Raw genomic sequence first — 13,649 nt, forward strand, 5'->3', positions numbered from 1 at the left:
TTATAAGATGCAAAATGTATTCGGCACTATTTCTTAAATCAAACATTAGAATAATTGGTATGGTGCACATGGATATTAAGATAACCAAAATATCAGAAAAATTGTACTGCCCAACAATAATATATTTCATAATCAAGTTTTGGCATTAGATTTATTACATCCTGAAATTATTAATTTACCTTACGCTGTAATAATATTTCACTTGCATCTTACTAACTTGACTAACAACTATTTTGTTCAAATAAATATAAATCCTATAATCGTGTATAATAATTAATGTCACTCATTTCTCCCTGTATTACTATGTCTGCACTTCTACAGAATACAGTACTGTTCTGCACACTTATCAAATTACATTTAAATCATGTTGGTTATCTTTGTTACCTTTATCGTGGAGTATTTGTAAATTAAGAGTAAGCCCTTCAGGGTGTTAAAATTCCTTATATATCTTATATTACATTTGTTTAAAACCCTCACTGACTTCTGTCCTTAGAGACAGATCATACATTACAATAACATTTGTACTTTGAAAATGCAATGTGTTAGTAATGACTAAAAGCCAAATGTCATTAAAATATATGAAATGATTTAAAACAGATTTAATGCAGAAAATAAATGAGTAATAATGAAAGTGAAATGAAAAAGGTTAAAAGGGTCAAGGTTATTTGACCTATTCAATAGAAGCAGTGTGAAGTAATTAAGGAGGGGATGGAATGTCTGCAGGATGGGTATTGAAGTATAACAGAAAACTTGGCCCAGTTTAGTTATATAGATTAGTTCAGTTTTTTTGTTGAGTTACAGGAAAAAGACTCATTTTGGAAACATTCCAAGAAAAAGTAAAACCAAAGGAAATATGGAAGATGAATTGCAAATTTCTTGTGTAGCAGGAAAGTGCAGTTTACTGAAGCGATAGCTTCGAGGAAATAAAATCGAAGGTCATTTGGCTTCATAATAAACACATTAAGGCCAGCGAGCGAAGCTATGCACAAAACCAGGGTATATATTGTTCTGAGTGGATCATTTTATGAAGTATATGACATTTACAAAAATGTGGAACAAATATCTATTTTTACGGTGTCTGGTGATAAGGAGATCCCTAATCTCATTTTATATGAGCAGGATGTGTGATAGGAGGTGCATTTGTAATGTTATACTTAGAGTTGGCAGCACTTGGTTTTAAACAATTGCCAGCAATAATCACTATCCATGATTTGATCAATAGCAATCTTCCTCAATTGGATGTTATTAACTGCAGAAGTCAAACTTGTCTTCAAGCACTAATGTTTTGCCAAGTCTTGAAAGTTGCATTGTGGGAATAATTATTTACTCTTAATGCAGGTTAATAATAGGACATACAGTGTTACTACAATGCTGTTGATTACATTTGAAGATACATTTTCAGGATTACAACCTTTAAAATTAATCAAAAATAAAAAAGTTATTCTGATCCTTGGAACAATTCCTCGCCTATTCATTGTTTTGAATGAATATTGAAGACACCATTTCAAAAAAGCATCTGATCTCTTGACATGTATGACCTGAATTAATAAAACTAGAGCGATAGTTAGTACATCCAGAATGAGATAGAATTCAGTTTTGAAAAGTATATTTGTTTGATCCCACATAGATTTACTAAACTTTCCCTTAACTTTCTTTAGAATGATACGTTCCTTGACACAGTACACACCATGAAGTGCACTATAATAGACAATGAACAATAGATGCAGGAGTAGGCCATTCGGCCCTTCGAGCAAGCACCACCATTCAATGCGATCATGGCTGATCATCCCCAATCAATTCCCCATTCCTGCCTTCTCCCCATATCCCTTGACTCCGCTATCTTTAAGAGCCCTATCTTGCTCTCTCTTGAAAGTATCCAGAGAACCAGCCTCCACCACCCTCTGAGGCAGAGAATTCCACAGACTCTGTGAGAAAAAGTGTTACCTCGTCTCTGTTCTAAATGCTTTCCTACTTATTCTTAAACTCTGGCCCCTTATTCTGGACTCCCCCAACATCGGGAACATGTTTCCTGCCTCTAGCGTGTCCAAACCCTTAATAATCTTATATGTTTCAATAAGTCCCCTCTCATCTTTCGAAACTCCAGGGTATACAAGCCCAGCCGCTCCATTCTCTCAGCATATGATAGTCCTGCCATCACGGGAATTAACCTTGTAAACCTACGCTGCACTTCCACAATAGCAAGAATGTCCTTCCTCAAATTAGGGGACCAAAACTACACACAATACTCCTGGTATGGTCTCACGAGGGAACTGTACAACTGCAGAAGGACCTCTTTGCTCCTATACACAACTCCTCTTGTTATGAAGGCCAACATGCCATTTGCTTTCTTTACTGCCTGCTGTATCTGCATGCTTACTTTCATTGACTGATGAATAAGGACCCCCCAGATCCCGTTGTACTTCCCTTTTTCCCCAACTTGACATAATTTAGATAGTAATCTGCCTTCCTGTTTTTGCTACCAAAGTGGATAACCTCACATTTATCCACATTAAACTGCATCTGCCAGGCATCTGCCCACTCACCCAACCTGTCCAAGTCACCCTGCATTCTCAGAGCATCCTCCTCACGGTTCACACTGCCACCCAGCTTTGTGTCATCTGCAAATTTGCTAATATTACTTTGAATCCCTTCATCTAAATCATTGATGTATATTGTAAATAGCTGCGGTCCCAGCACCGAGCCTTGCGGTACCCCACTAGTCACTGCCTGCCATTCTGAAAGGGACCCGTTAATCCCTACTCTTTGTTTCCTGTCTGCCAACCAATTTTCTATCCATGTCAGCACTCTATCCCCAATACCATGTGCCCTAATTTTGCCCACTAATTGCCTATGTGGGACCTTATCAAATGCTTTCTGAAAGTCCAGGTAAACTACATCCACTGGCCTCTCCCTTGTCCATTTTCCCAGTTACATCCTCAAAAAATTCCAGAAGATTAGTCAAGCATGATTTCCTCTTCGTACATCCATGCTGACTCGGACCGATCCTGTTACTGCTCATCCAAATGTGCCGCTATTTCATCTTTTATAATTGACTCCAGCATCTTCCCCACCACCGATGTCAGGCTAACTGGTCTATAATTCCGTTTTCTCTCTCCCGCCATTCTTAAAAAGTGGGTAACATTAGCTACCCTCCAATCCACAGGAACTGATCCTGAATCTATAGAACATTGGAAAATTATTACCAATGCATCCACGATTTCTAGAGCCACTTCCTTAAGTACCCTGGGACGCAGACCATCAGGCCCTGGGGATTTATCAGCCTTCAGTCCCATCAGTCTACCCGACACTAATTCCTGCCTAATGTGGATTTCCTTCAGTTGCTCCATCACCCCAGATCCTCTGGCCACTACTATATCAGGAAGATTGTTTGTGTCCTCCTTAGTGAAGACGGATCCAAAGTACCTGTTCAACTCATCTGCCATTTCCTTGTTCCCCGTAATAAATTCACATTTTTCGGTCTTCAAGGGTCCAACTTTGGTCTTAACTAATTTTTTCCTCTTCACATACCTAAAGAAGCTTTTACTATCCTCCTTTATATTCTTGGCTAGCTTACCTTCGTATCTTATCTTTTCTCCCCGTATTGCCTTTTTAGTTACCTTCTGTTGCTCTTTAAACATTACCCAATTCTCTTGCTGCCAGCTCATCTTTGCTACGTTGTACTTCTCTTTTATTTTTATACTGTCCCTGACGTCCCTTGTCAGCCATGGTCGCGCCTTACTCCCCTTGGAACCTTTCTTCTTTTTTGGAATGAACTGATCCTGCACCTTCTGTATTATTCCCAGAAATACCTGCCATTGTTGTTCCACTGTCATCCCTGCTGTGGTATCTTTCCATTCAACTTTGGCCAGCTCCTCCCTCATGGCTCCATAGTCGCCTTTATTCAATTGTAACTCTGACACCTCCGATTTACCCTTCTCCCTCTCCAATTGTAGATTAAACGACTATGTTATGGTCACTACCTCCTAATGGCTCCTTAAACTCAAGGTCCTTTATCAAATCCGGTTCATTACATAACACTAAATCCAGAATTGCCTGCTCCCTGGTAGGCTCCAATACAAGCTGCTCTAAGAATCCATCATGGAGGCACTCTACAAATTCCTTTCTTGGGGTCCAGTACCAACTCATTTCACTGCACTTATATGTGTATGTGATGAATAAAACTGATTAATTGATTGATTGATTGATTGATTGATTTCTATAGTAATCAATATCATATCGCTTTGCATACACTTGCCATAATTCTTTCATTTTATTGAATATTCACCCTAACACTGCCCACAATTAAACTAATGAAACATATACTACATCCTATAATGGATAATATTTAAATTCTTCTTCTTCTTATTCTTCTTCTTCTTCTTCTTATTATTAATATTATAATAATAAAAATAATAATAATAATAATAATTATTATTATTATTATTATTATTATTATTATTATTGTTATTATTTATTATCTTGAAATGCTTTGAAAAATATATGGGAGCAAGTATGTAAAAGGCAGATTTCTATGTCAAGTCAAACCAAACCTAGGGAGTCCACATACTTAAAATTTCAAGAGATTTTTCTAAGAAGGAAATAGCTTCTTCTACTGTGTAAGCCAACAACCACATGGCATAAGTATATATCACCCATAGAAGAAAAGAGAGAGAAGTTATTTCCTGCTAATAGTTAATAAGACAAAAAAATGTCTAACTGGATACACTAGATGAAGGGAAACAGCAACAGCTTTTAAGTGAGGAATCAAACTGGATCTTTTTGAAACAAAACAAAACAGGTAGGGAAGAAAGACCAGGTGAAAACGTCTTGTATGGATTCAGTACAGCATGACGGCCTCAAGAGCAATATCTGTGTTGTAAAATTCAGTGTCCCCACGACAATTTGTTCCCCTTCCCAATTTTGTTTACTCCTTTTCTGACAGTATTTATGTGAACTGAGCTAGTATTCAATAGATACCTATGCCCAAAGCTTGTTGAAATCACCTATCTTCATAAGTGACAGTAAATATCATGGGCCACTGACCTCATTTAACTGAGGTGCTTGCTTATGTACTAAATACCTTCTTTGAGTATCAGGTGAGAAGAATCCAAATCTGGAGTACTCTCTGATACAAAACAAATTGTTTGTTTTCTCACCGTTAATAAAAGGTTTCTAATTTCACGGTGTTGGCATAGCCATTACAATGAGTTAATAAATGGTGTTAATTGATGGCTCCAGAGGTTGGATGTGTAGCTGTGTGCTCTATTTCTGCCTTATTTAAATCCATGTTTTTTTTTCTTGTCAGTTCTAGTCCACATGTTATTGTTGACAGCATCATTACTTTTGGCAGTCTCTTTAATAATGAACTCTGAAACACCTGCCTCTGCTGCACTGCTAGTTCTCAGCAATCGACATCTCTTTGTATTAGGGACATTTACTATTTAATTGAGAGGTTTTGGCAGCTGTCATCAAGTAATAAGCAAATGCTGCTGTCTCTAATGAGTTCCAAGATTATATGGGTAATCAGTATTTTGGTATACTTGTATATATTCAATTAAATCCCATAAGATACAGATCATTTAACAGTGATTGACTTAAAATTTAACATAGGAAGCATCTACAAATATTAGAAAAGACAAATTTAATTTCAGACATCAAAAGACAAATTAAGTTCCTATCCAATATTTCAAGCAATATTTTCACATTTCCATGTATACAATGATATCAAATGGGATATAAATCCGGGCACTGTTTTGATTTTGACTCTTTGACTCCCTACCCTTTTATTATGTGTTGTGTAGGAAGGAACTGCAGATGCTGGTTTAAACCAAAGTGCTGGAGTGACTCAGCGGGACAGGCAGCATCTCTGGAGTGAAGGAATGGGTGATGTTTTGGGTCGAGACCCTTCTTCAGACCTATGCAATAAGCAATAACAGAATTATGTGTTTAAGAAGGAACTGCAGATGCTGGAAATTCGACCACAGAATTGTGTGTTATTGCTTATGGTCAATATCAGAAGTGCCCATATTTGTCCATGCATTTGACATAAACAAATATCATCATTGGTCTCACAGGAGGTGAGGATGTAGAACAGCGGGGGAGAGACAGAGAGTTGACATTCAGACCATACAGACCACTGGGAAGCTGGGTCCGGAGTTACTTTAACTATGATATGGGAAACCATGTTTTTTAGGGACAGTGTGATGGAAATCGATGGCAAAATTTCTATCTAAGCCAAGCTTCTTGGACACAACATCTGTCTAGAATGGACATCAATTGCAAATGAAAGATAAAATATCTTCATCTGAGGAAAGACTGCCAGCAATCATGGATAATTGCAAGAATGCACACAGGAAAGGGCCTCCACACTATCAAGGCCAAATGGAGAGGTTGACAGTTATTGTAAGCATTCAACACCTCAGTGAGGTGTAGCAGTATTAATAGCTCAACACCAGCAAGGAAAGGGCACTTGGATTTGCTGCTGAAGCTGGATATAGTAGATGGACCGCACCCAAGGGGCAATCCTGATAGCGCACGCGCCTCCTGGAGTTTACTTCAGTTGGCAAGTATTCCATTGTAGTCAGACGCAGCTGGTTTGCAGCCAGCAGAATATATTTCTCCAGGTGCTTGTGAAGTTCCCGCAGAGCTCCCACGTGATGCTTTCACCTTGCGACGTTCCACCTTTGCTGATCTGATCGATCGTTGAGGCCGACCTGGTATCCAGCTCTTCAGGGAAGATGGCTACCAGCTGAGATCCTGCCTTATGAACCCAGTGAAGATGCTGTCCAATGACCAGCAAGCTGCCCTCTCACTCTTGCTGGGCCTATCTGCAGTGAAGTTAACATAGAGAACAGCCCTCACCAGCCAAGCATCAACTATTTTCCAGATAAAGTTCTACCCATTGATACTCTTGTGACCTAGAGTTTTCCCACCATAGATCCTAGCAGATGAATAATGCCCCTGTCCCACTTAGGAAACCTGAACGGAAACCTCTGGAGACTTTGCGCCCCACCCAAGGTTTCCGTGCGGTTCCCGGAGGTTGCAGGTGGTTGCCGGAGGTTGCAGGTAGTGGAAGCAGGAAGGGAGACTGACAAAAACCTCCGGGAACTGCACGGAAACCTTGGGTGGGGCGCAAAGTCTCCAGAGGTTTCCGTTCAGGTTTCCTAAGTGGGACAGGGACTTTATTCTCAAAGAACAGCTGACCACCACCCTTTCCTCCACTAAAAGTCGATTAGCAATGATGTATCCCTCTTGGGATCACACCGTCTCTAGCAAACAATCTGCCTATCAGGTAACCTCCTTGCATTGAGGTCATCTGATGCCGCCCTGTTTTTACCTGTTTTTTTTCTCACTTTGAGATTCTTACGCACCGCCTCCCCCCCACTAGAAAAAGCCTGAAGAAGGGTCCCAACCCGAAATTTCACCTATCCATTTTCGACAGAGATGCTGCTTGACCTGCTTAGTTACCCTAGCATTTTGTGTCTATCTTCAGTATAAACCAGCATCTGCAGTTTCTTCAGCTCTGTGGATTTGTTCCCTGATTGTACCTCTGGCACATGTACTGTTAAACCGTTTCATACTTGTCAACGTCCTTTCCAGATGTGATATTCTGCATGTTCCTTTGACCATCAGATCTAATGTAAAAACAAAAAAAAAAATGCAGATGCTGACCTGATGTGTCAGTTTCATTCAAACTCCCTTGACAGCTCGTATAACATGCAATCACATAATGCCCAATCTGAAAATGACTGTAAATTACTTATTTTAGTCAATGCCCTTATCCTGATGATATATCACCACCTTATCTACCTGAGTTAGTATCGGCATCATGATCAGTACTGAACCAGACACTTTGGTCCAACTCATCCATGGTGACCAAGGTGCCTATCTAAGCCGATTCCATCTGCCTGGATTTGGCCCATATCCCTCTGAAGCTACCTATACAGCTGTCTAAATGTCACTCAAAAATTGTAATTGTCCCCGCCTCTACCACTTTCCCTGGCAGCTCTTTTCATATACCCACCACTCTGCGTGAAAAGTTTGTCCTTTCCCCTTCAGTGGCTGGACAGTGGCACAGCAGTAGAGTTGCTGCCTTAGAGTGCCAGAGACCCAGGTTCAAACCGGACTATGGGTGATGTCTGTATGCAGTTTGCACCTTCTCCCTATGACTGCGTGGGTTTTATCCTGATGCTTCGCTTTCCTCCCACATTCCAAAGACATACAGGTTGATAGGCTAATTGGCCTCTGTAAATTGTCCCTAGCGTGTAGGATAGAACTAGTGTGCGGGTGATCATGGTCGGTGTAAACTTGGTGGGCCGAAGTGTCTGTTTCCACTCAGTATCTCTAAACTAAACTAAAATGTTTCCCCTCTTACCTTAAACCTAAGTGTCATGGCAATTTCAAACTTTTCCAATGTCCAACTTTCCGTTGCCATTACTACACGGGTGGTGGGAGTGATCTTACGCAGACAAGAAAAAACTGATATTCCAGTCATTATTTCCAGCTTGTTTAAGAAGGAACTGCCGATGCTGGAAAATCAAAGGTAGACGAAAGTGCTGGAGAAACTCAGCGGGTGCGGCAGCATCTATGGAGCGAAGGAAATAGGCAACGTTTCGGGCCGAGACCCTTCTTCAGACTCTATTTCCAGCTTAATTGGTTCTTTATTGAAGTAGTTTTACAAACCAAAAAATGAACATACCAGATACTCTTTATTCTTATACAAATTGTAGCTTTCCGTTCTTACGATCTGGTAAGAATTGTTTTCTCTCCAAATCCCGTGGCTGGTGTGATCTGGTCAGGAGCCATGTACTTTTCCCATATAGTCATGTTGCTATGTTCTCCGTCTTCTCTCAGGTCCTTGATGAGGTGATGTGGTTCCAGGGAAATATCTATGCATTCTCTGTGTAAAGAAAATGCCTGTGACTTCTCATACTTTCACAGTTCACCAACACAACCACAACTGCCTGTCATTATGAATGCTGAAGAATTGATTCATTTTGGATAACGCCGTTCTCTTTATTCTCACAATGGTTAATGCCTTAATATTTCAGTATCAGCAGCAACAGTCGCTCACCACAAGTGCCAATGTAATATCCATAGATTCTTCTATATGCTATTTAGTCAAGAAAGTAACTAGGTATCATTTATTGAAGGTAATCAACACTCAACTAACAGTGCCTGATGCAACATAGTGTATCAGGTGTCCTTTCAGATGGTACATATTGCTCTGAAAAGTATATATAATACAGTAGAATCAAAACAGAAAATACTGGAAATGCTCATGCAACATCTCTGGAGATAGTAGCATAGGTAACATTTGCCAATGAATCCAGCAGGGATCTACTGAATTTGGTCCAAAATATGAAACTCTACACATTAAGTTTCGCAATAATCTTTTCAAAATTTTTGCTGTAAGTTCGTGAAGGAAAGAATTGGCACAATTGCCGTGAATTCCCCTTAATTCCCCCACCACCCTTTTACTCTTAGGATAACTACAGTGCCACAATGAACCTACCACCCATTTACATCTTACACGGAGAAACCAGAGCACGAGGTGGAAATGGGGGAGAGTTGGTGTGAAGCAGCAAGACATTGTGTGATTCTACTCTCAGCAGAGTTGATCACTCTGCGTGCATCGGGCTATCGCGGGTAGGTTTCAAAGAGAGTAGCAAACACGTGTGCCCTGGGCTAAATCCCAAAATTCTTCTCAATGAACGATTGGCTTATTTAGATTACAAACCCACCTCTCCCACTGGAGCTCCATCGTCAATGCCTAGTGCGCTCGGTTAAATCTGGAAGTCATTCGGTTCATGTTGCATTTTCATGCCGCCAATTGCCTTTTGTGGATTTATACCCCACACACAGTAAAACCCATCACCTCTCAGGTATTAACATTCCTCCCAATGCTCCAGCTGAGACCCAACCACGTGATTAAAAGATCGAGCATCTTTGCTTTTGTAACATATATTGTTATTAATAAAGCCAAGCATTCCACATACTTTTTGAGCTGTCTTCTCTCCGCGTCCTGCTGTTTGCAAAGATTTATGTGCATATACCCCAAGGACTTTCAATTCCTGTGCCTTTCAAAAGTTGTGCAATGAGTTGATATTTTCTCCTCTCATTCTTCTTGCCAAGATAGAGCTGTTGCCTCAACGGCAGCAGTAACCCAGGTTCAATCATGACCTCCGCGCCGTCTTTGTTGAATTTGCACATTTTCATTGTAACCATATGGATTTCCACTTAATGCTCTGGTTTCTCCGTGTAAGATGTGCTGGTTGGTAGGTTAATTGTAGTACTGTCGTTATCCCAAGAGTAAATGGGTGGCAGGGGAATTAAGGGGAGTTGATGGTTATGCAAGAGAAAATAGGTTAAAGAGAAATGAGGGGGAATTGGACTGATGAGATTGCACTGACACCTGGCTTAGACTTGATGGGCTGGCTGGCCTCCTTCTATGTTTCATGAAAACATCTGTGAAATACTTAAAGATCCTTGTATTTCATCTGCCACGTATGATACAATTCACGACTGCCTTATTATGCCACAGTCTTTGGTCAATTGAAGAAGGTATGAAGTTCAGGACCTCAGACTTGAAGAACAAACTCATGGCCCACTGGGCGACAGTGATCCCTGTCTTCTTGGATGCTTCAGTGAGCTGGACTACCTGCAACAGAAACCTAAAGACACATTTAAGATATAGGAGGTGGAGGGAGTCGGCAACACTGGACAAAGGGCCGGTATGAAGGACCAGGGTTCTTACGTTCCGTGCCCTCAGGGTCAGCTGCAGGAGGCGCCCACTCCCTTGGTAGGATTCAGAAAGTACAAGAATTTTAACATCAAAATATTGTTAAAGCTGGAGCCAGTGTAGGTCAGCAGATATGGCAGGGGGTTGATGGTGAAGAGAACTTGATGCAAGTTAGGAGATAGGAAACCATGCTTTCTATGACCATAAGTTTTCAGAAAAGCCAATTTGGAATGCTTAGGAAGAGTGAAATGTAAAAGTGACAGAGGTATGGAAGGAGGCTCCTATTGCAGGCACGAGTGAGGCAGGAGCAGAATTGGCCATCATACAGGGGTGGAAATAGTGAGAGTACAGATAGTGTTGGCCCCTTGTTGCCAGTCTTTTCACTATCTCTTTTTATAAACAGCTGGCACACGATCATAATCCACAAGTTTAGTGTAGAGAAACAACGTGGACACAGACCGTTTGGCCCATCAAGTCCTTGCTGACCAGCAATCCCTTTACACTAGCACTGTCCTACACACCAGGGACAATTTTACAATCTTTACCGAAGCCAATTAACCTACAAACCTGTTCATCGTTAGAGAGTGTGAGGAAACCGGAGCACCCGGGGAAAACCCACATGGTTATGGGGAGAACGTACAAACTCCATACAGACAGCACCTGTAGTCAGGATTGAACCTGGGTCTCTGGCGCTGTAAGACAGCAATTCTACCGCTGCGCCACTGTGCATCCTATTCTGGAGGACTGGAGTCACAGCCTCCATTGCGTCTTTTATTATCCCAGCCCATCTGACTCCATTTTAAAGCATATTTTAGACCGATGGGTGGCAGTTCTATCCAGTTGTTCAAGGGCCGTTGCTTTAGCTGGTGTGCACCTGAGAAAACGGACTACAGCGAGCATGGTGCTCCCCAGTATCACAAACATCTCAGAATGGAGCCTGGAACAGGCCCCGGCCCGCTTAAGCAATGGGCCTGGTGCCAGTTTCAGCCGGGTGCCCTGGATAATGGAATGTTATCTAGAGGGATTCCACCCAACATAAACAATGGTGTGCGCCGGTGAAAGGGCAGACTTGTGTGCTTTGGCCAGCCAGACTATGAATGGTTGACATTTCAGGCAGAATCCTTCCTGTAGCACTTTCCAAGTCAAAAGCACATATTTTATAACAGCAGTTAATTTTGGCTTCTTAAATGCTATTTGTGTATCTAATGCCTTTCCAAAGTTTTTTCAATTCAATTCAATTCAATTCAACTTTAATGTCATTGCACAAATACTGAGTATGGGTACAACTTTACAATCTTTTGGTTCAACTTTACAATTATACAATTTACAGTATTTACAATACTGAGTATGGGTACAACTTTACAATTTTATATCAAGACTTCAAATAATCTCAAAAACATTAGCTTTGACTGGCTATATTTTTACTTTAAGGGTCAGTTAGATTCCCTCATCCTACACAAGTGCAGTCTGCAGATCTTCTCATTTTGAAAGATATTCATCAGAATAAATTGGTTCTTAAACAAATACAATTCTCTAAAAGACTTCCAAACTACATCTGGCAGTGAGTTCCCTAAGCTTTGTCACAGGCGAGTAGTGTAATTTAATTAACAATTGGCACAGGCATGCAATGAATTCCTTGGAGTACGGTCCACGGCTGGTGATCATAATTTTGTTGCGAGTTTGACTTTTTTTTAAATCCAGTATTCATTTTTGAAAATACTGCTGCAGGATCATTTCTGAATGATAAGGATTATTTTGAGCCTGAAACCTGTTTATAAAAATCATTCCGCAGAGTAACTTGATTGTTTATGAAAATATATGTTTATTGATGACATTGGAATTGGAAAAAACACAGTATTTTTTTCCATCGCTGTATTTGTCATGCATCTGGGATACGTAATTGAGATACATTTTATTGGATGGAAATTCATGAGCGGTATAATTAATTTGTAGCATCTCCAGCAGGGCAGAAGCAGACTACTCAACAGGAATTTAAAGGCAGGAAAGAAAGCCATGAAAATGCACTGAAGAGTACAAAAGGGAACCTTTGACTGTGTGAAGGAGGCTGTTGGTTTGGATTGGTTGGTTGGTTTATTATTAAATAATAAATTATCAAATCAGACAATACTGCACATGGATACCATCAAGCCAAGTACAAAAATTAGAGGAAAGAGAAAAATATGCATATTCTGTATTGAGCGTGCAAAACATACTTTTTCAGCATTGCAGTGCAATAGACCCAGAAAAAATGCCCAATGTCCAAAATGAGGTAGGTTGGGAAATCGGGACTGTAACCTGGCTATGGAAGAATCTTTCAGAAGTCTGGCAACGGACGGAAAGATGTTCTGGTGGTACGTGCCTTCAATCGTCTGCATCTCTTGCTCTAAGGAATAAGGTAGAAAAGGGAATGAAAAGGGGAGGGGATGGAAAAGGTCCTTTATTATATTCCTGAAGAAGGGTCTCGACCCGAAACGTCACCAATTGCTTCGCTCCATAGATGCTGCCTCACCCGCTAAGTTTCTCCAGCATTTTTGTCTACCTTTTAATATATTGGCTGTTTTTACAAGGCATAATGAAGAGTAAGTTGAGACAATGGGGGGGGGGGGGGGGGGTCTGGCCTGTGTGATGGACTGCGCTACATTCACAACTCTCTGCAATTTCTTGCGAACTTCTTTAACCAGATATCTGCTGCTCCCAAGATCTAGAACCTATTTCTAACGGCAGCGGCTCGACTGCAGTCCGTCTAGTCTTTTTATTTTTGTCCCATTAGATGTATGTTTATGGTTCTAATTTTTATTATTTTTTAGCTCTGTATGTGTGGGGAGGTGGGGGGGGGGGGTGGGGGGCTGGGGTGGGGGTGAGGAGTGTGGGGGAAACCGTTTAATTTCTTCTTTGTACGGGGACCCGA

The 13,649-nt window shown here is 40.8% G+C and overlaps 1 long non-coding RNA gene across 1 annotated transcript; it reads right to left on the bottom strand.

The window, feature by feature from the left end:
* Window positions 1–8,636: 8,636 nt before the first annotated feature.
* Window positions 8,637–10,073, bottom strand: LOC116975748. Its single transcript, XR_004412746.1, has 2 exons — window positions 9,999–10,073; window positions 8,637–8,899 (listed from the first exon to the last, which is right to left on the bottom strand). It is a non-coding gene; the product is annotated as an uncharacterized LOC116975748 (long non-coding RNA).
* Window positions 10,074–13,649: the final 3,576 nt, after the last annotated feature.

Source organism: Amblyraja radiata, chromosome 8 (genome assembly GCF_010909765.2).
Source record: "Amblyraja radiata isolate CabotCenter1 chromosome 8, sAmbRad1.1.pri, whole genome shotgun sequence".
Taxonomy (NCBI): Eukaryota; Metazoa; Chordata; class Chondrichthyes; order Rajiformes; family Rajidae; genus Amblyraja; species Amblyraja radiata.